The following is a 6,000-nucleotide window of genomic DNA, read 5'->3' as shown; positions in this document are numbered from 1 at the left end:
GTATCAGGGTGGGGTGGGGGTGGTGGTGGGGGGTCTCTGCACAGCAGGGAGTCTGCTTCCCCCCTCTTTCTCTGCCTGCCTCTCTGCCTAATTGTGATTTCTCTCTCTCAAATAAATAAAATCTTTTAAAAATATTTAGTTGAAAAACAATATTTAGTTATCACTCTAGTGAATTTTTGTTTTGCTCTCTGAAGAGACTTCACGTCATTCTCTGCAAATTTTTCTGAAAGACATATCTTGAAACCAAATTTTGTCCATTTACTCAAAAAAACCCCACATATTCCCAGTAGTCCATTGGTAACTATAACAAGGAAAACTGAAATATACATACACCACCATCATCGGGAGAGAAACTTAAGGTTCAGAAAGAAAATATTGATAAAAGGTGCCTCCATTCACCGTTGCACACACAGAAGCATCTTTAGCTAAAGGGAGGCCCTTCAAAATGGGTACGTCCAGCAATAAGACAAATGGACTTTGAGTAAATGATACCAGAGATACCATTTCAAAAGGGATAGTTCCAAAGCAATGGTGCCATATGGTTAGCAGGAATATACATTCTCCATGGGAGAATATATTCATGGTAATTGTGTTTGCACTTGGGTAGACTTAGGAAGAAATAGGCTTCAGCCCTCAATGACACAGAGAGCTGGCACAGGATGCATGCCCACTCCTCAGAGAGAACTGCCAGAGATACTGTTTTTGTTTATTTTTTTCCTTGCTTCTGTTAGCCAGCAGAATTTTTCCACCCGCCCCTCTTCTTCTGGTCCCAGACACTACTCTGTGTCTTTGGGGCTGAGCTCCAAAAGGGATTGCTACAAAACAGGAGCCCATGACAGAAGCAAAACCACCAGTCCTGTCTTTGAATATGTGAATGGATGCTGAGGGGAATAAACTTTTTCTCCATCAGAGCTGGAAGAGACTATGTACAGAATGCAACAAATCAGAGAGCAGCAGAATTGAGAGACTAACAAAAATAAAGTTAGAGCAGATAGCATTAGATCTCTGGTTCCAGCCCCTATTGAATATTCTTTGAAAGAGCTAACTACCCCAGTATTTTTCCAAGCTACATAAACCAATGAATCTCCTCTCTCTTAATCTGGTCACATTTGATGTCTATAAATTGCAATAAAAAGAGACCTAATTGATATGAACGCATTACCTTTATCTAAGGAAACAGAATTCACCTTTCTCCCTGCAGCAACGCCCCCAAAGCTGGTAGAAAACCGATCACAGCAAATCTCTATCTACCATGGGGCAGAGACGGGAGGAAGCAGGCTCAACAGTTGGTAAGGCCTCAGAGGAGAAAAAGTTGGTAGGAAGTATCAACCACCAAGATCTGGAAGAGACAAGAGGTAACTATGTTGCTTAACTATATAAATATTTTGTCAAGAATTTTAGCTGATCAGCCTTTTGTGGAGGCTCACTGCCCCCCAAAAAGGATTTTTCCCCCTCATTAAGACTGAATCTGTCCCTTCTCTGCCAGAAGATAGCAAGGAATTTGAGTACCTCACTGTGGGATAGAAATGAAGGGCTTTCTCTCATAGGTTAAAAAAATAAAGCAAGCCCCCTTTTCTGCATAAGTGCACCTTTTGTGGTACTCCTAAGGGGAGGAGTGATGTTATTGTACTGTTAAACCGCAGACTCTCTTGTGGAGGCTTCAAGCCAAGACCTGCTTCTGTGGGCAGATGAGGTCTCTCATAAGGTCTGTGGACCAATCACTCACAGAAGAATGATTGATGTCTCATCTTTAGATAAGAAATGTGGAAGGGGGGCGCCTGGGTGGCTCAGTGGGTTAAGCCGCTGCCTTCGGCTCAGGTCATGATCTCAGGGTCCTGGGATCGAGTCCCACATTGGGCTCTCTGCTCAGCAGGAAGCCTGCTTCCCTCTCTCTCTCTCTCTCTGCCTGCCTCTCCGTCTACTTGTGATCTCTCTCTGTCAAATAAATAAATAAAATCTTAAAAAAAAAAAAAAAAGAAATGTGGAAGGAAAAACAAGCCAACTCTATTTCTGCCTCTCCATCTTTCTATTAACTTTAAGACTTCTAGATGTTTTTGAAGGTGCTTCCAAAGGGCGGTGGTCGGATATGGCTTCTGTTAAGAAGAGGCCTCTGGGGGCCCAGAAAAGAGCTATCCTGTCCTAATAGTAAATTCCAGCTGAACTTAAGTTCTGCCTCATAAGCCAAATAGTCTAGTTTCTCTACTTTCCTCATTTATTTCCATTTCGAAGAGCTGGAGTCCTGTCTGAGTGCCTTACTTAAGCTGCCCTGCAGATTATAAAGGTGAAAACTATACATTCATAGTTGGGTCAAAATGGAATAACCAGAAAAACGCTAAATGCACTTCTCAGAACAAAATTAGGATCAGGGTTAGAGTTACAGGTACAGTAGTAGAAAATATGGTAAAATCCCTTAAAAGAAGACCATACAAATCCACCTGCCCCTTATTCTACAGCTGATTCAGCCTCCTTATACCAACCTTAGAAAATCTTGATTTACTTTTACATAAAAGAAAAAAATGCCAATGAATTCCACAGACACAATACCATGCAAATTGGCAGTTATAGAAAGTTTCTTAAACAGAACCATCAGGGCACTATAATTCAATATATTTGCAGTTTATTTGGACAGATATGGTGACATAATTGAAGAAACAACTCCACTACTATTTGTTAGTCTGTAAAGACCTAAGGAAAATAATGGCTAAAATTTTGTTTAAAACAAGTTAATTGTTTTAACTATTGTAAAATAACAAATAAAAAGCTTTTTAATGAGTTCATCATGTTTGGGGGTATGTTAAATGTTATTTTTCAATTATATGATTAGAATAAAAAGTCAAGTTTCAATGCAGTTATTCCATTATTATAAATGAGAGCTAAAGTTACCATTGACTTTGGCCAAGTTCTCTTAAAAAAATAATCTTCTAATGCATTATAAATTACTATAAATTCCTCCATAATTAATACTTGAGGATGCAAAATTGTATGCATTCATTATTTTCAAGTAAATTGGGGCATATTATATATAAGTCTCTTTTCTGTTATTGTTTTTGAAAGGGAAGAAAAAAATAGCTAAAGTCTTGCTACACTGGGTTTTTAACTCTACCTGCTATGCAAACATGCACAGATTTTTTTTTAAATGAAATGAAAACAAAACAGGCATTTTCTGGTCTAATGAGCTATTTCCATCAAAATAAATTCTCCAAATGGAAGTATTACAGGGTTCATGCTAAGCATAACAATAATGCTTTATGTATTTTCAGAGCCATTGCAATATCCCAGTAATATAGCAACTTTGAAAGCAGAGCATACAGCTGCAGCAAATGTTCTAACAACTGTCTTCCTCACTTCTAATCAGAGCAGCACCCAGGAGCCCTCAAAACAAGCAACATGAATAAAGGCTGAAGGGGAAAGAGAAGTTCTACTGCACTGGCGTCTCCCACTGCTTGAAATAACGGACTCTCTCGGCAGGTCGGGTTCTGTTATCTCTTACATAACGTCTCAAGTTTAGTTATTTCAGTAGGATATGATGATTTTCAGGTGGAATTTATCCAGGTTATTCACAGAATGTACGGCCCAAATTATGGAATGCCATGATGAAGGCAATGAAAGATGGTGTTGAATAAATGAAGTTGTATTCTTTTTTTTTTTTTAAGATTTTATTTATTTATTTGACAGAGAGATCACAAGTAGGCAGAGAGGCAGACAGAGAGAGAGGAGGAAGCAGCTCCCTGCTGAGCAGACAGCCCGATGCAGGGCTCGATCCCAGAACCCTGAGATCATGACCTGAGCTGAAGGCAGAGGTTTAACCCACTGAGCCACCCAGGCACCCCTGAAGTTGTATTCTTTGTCTGATTAAATACCCAGCCCCAACTACCCTACCTCCAGTGTTGTAAGGATCATATGAGACAAAATATATTCAAACACTTTAGCAAACCTTCTAGAAGTGTGGTCAAAATCAGGACTGGTTAGATGTCAGTTAGTGTTATTGGGGGATGAGTGGTCCCTGGAAGGGGCACTCATGGGTCTCTGAGTGCTCATACCATTGCTTCTTAATCTTGATGCTCATTACATGGGAATGTTTAGTTTGTAAAAATTCAGTGACATATACACAGATACGTGTATGATTTACGTCTTTGTCTTTTTCACTAACCATGTTTTCACTAAAAACATGGTTATTGGCGTGAGATAATGACCTTCAATTGTGTCAAACTCAAATGTCCATGGAGGCTAGTCCAGACATGTAAGTACATATTCAGAATGAGCTGGCTTCCTCTGAATGAATAAGGAAATGTCCCACAAAAAGACAAATATCGCCCAGCTCCATCTTTTGCAGGGGTCATGGGATTCATAGGGCCCAAGGTGCCAGACTTTGAGGGAAGGATACAAATTTAGCCTTTGCATGTAGAAAATCACTATTTTGGGGGTGCCTGGGTGGCTCAGTTGGTTAAGCAACTGCCTTCGGCTCAGGTCATGATCCTGGAGTCCCGGGATCCAGTCCCACTTTGGGCTCCCTGCTCGGCAGGGAGTCTGCTTCTCCCCCTGACTTTCCCCCTCTTGTGCTCTCTCTCACTTTCTCATTCTCTCCCTCTCAAATAAATAAATAAAATCTTAAAAAAAAAGAAAATCACTATTTTTAAATGTAAGCAAACATTCAAAATGTTTAAACACTGAACATTACGTCAAAACTAATGGGGCACCTGGGTGGCTCAATGGGTTAAGCCTCTGCCTTTAGTTCAGTTCATGATCTCAGGGTCCTGGGATCGAGCCCCTCACCAGGCTCTCTGCTCAGTGGGGAGCCTGCTTCCCCCTCTCTCTCTTTGCCTGCCTCTCTGCTTACGTGTGATCTCTGTCAAATAAATAAAATCTTTAAAAAAAAAAACTAACGATGTACTAATGATGTATATTGGGTAATTGAACTTAATAAGAAAAAATGTTTAAAGCCCTGTGAACTCTCAGGGGCAAGGAGGTTAGCTGTGCTTGACCTGGGTGTTTTCAGTGTGCAAGCCATCAGATGTGATGGCAAAAAGGGAGTCATAGGAACTACCCTTTCACTGATAAATTACACAGCCAATGAACTCCTAGAGAATATTTCCCAATATCTTTATCAGTGGCTCTGGGAATAGTATGATAACTGGAAAACCTTTTCACCTAGGTTTATGGTTTTCTTCTGGACAAGAAGACATGACAGGTGACACTAGATGGCGTCCCATCTGACCCACAAAGAGGTATGTTTTTAACTGGGTTTCCTTGTGAAGCTTATATCATTTGGAAATATCATGTAAAGAGATATTGTGCAAAGGGATATTGTGGAATGTGGCAACATTGTCCCAACTATCCCTTCATTCTAATAGGAAATGGCCCTGACCTTTGAAGTGATAAGGATATGATTTAAAGCCAGAAGAAAGAATGCAAATTTTTATTGTTATTATACCAACTTTGCTAAATTCTCTTGTTCTATTACTGCCAAAAAATGATGAGAACATTTTTTTTTCCTTTGCAAACGTTATACTCTTTGCATCTCTTTCACCCTTTATTGCTCCATCTGCGATCTCCTGTATGTGGTTGTATAATTGTAGTAAAAGTAGCATCTTTGGCTTATTTCGTAGTTTTCAAGTTAATGGTTTTACTGATTTGCAATTAAGAATTATGTTTGCTGTAGGGTTTTGTAGGCTTTTTTTTTTTTTTTTTGGATCTCCTTAAGAGATTAAGGAAATTTCTCTCTATCCATAGTTTGATAAGTTTGATTGCAAATGAGTGTGGAAAGTATTAAATGCTTATTTGATATCTATTGAAAAAAGAGAAAGAGAAAGAGAAGAGAGGAAGGAAGGAAAGAAAAAAGGAAGAAAAAGAAAAGAAAACTTAATTCTATAGTGTATTTAGGGCTTAGTAATGACAAAGCGGGTTAGTGGAATTCTAGGCCCTCACACAGAGAGGCCCCAGGAGCATGTCCAAAGAAACTAGTAAAACAGATGTTTGCCACCCTTTGTGGAAATCAGAGAT

At 39.5% G+C, this 6,000-nt stretch overlaps 1 long non-coding RNA gene across 1 annotated transcript in view; it reads left to right on the top strand.

Moving 5' to 3' along the window:
- Positions 1-3,353: 3,353 nt before the first annotated feature.
- LOC125081278 (uncharacterized) overlaps positions 3,354-6,000 on the top strand; it is an 80,129-nt gene continuing 77,482 nt past the window's right edge. Inside the window, exons 1-2 of the long non-coding RNA XR_007121630.1 lie at positions 3,354-3,468; positions 5,153-5,225. This is a non-coding gene — a long non-coding RNA (uncharacterized LOC125081278). The remainder of the gene's footprint in view (positions 3,469-5,152; positions 5,226-6,000) is intronic.

Source organism: Lutra lutra, chromosome 11, assembly GCF_902655055.1.
Source record: "Lutra lutra chromosome 11, mLutLut1.2, whole genome shotgun sequence".
In the NCBI taxonomy this organism is placed as follows: Eukaryota; Metazoa; Chordata; class Mammalia; order Carnivora; family Mustelidae; genus Lutra; species Lutra lutra.
This window is presented reverse-complemented; position numbering and strand designations above follow the sequence as displayed.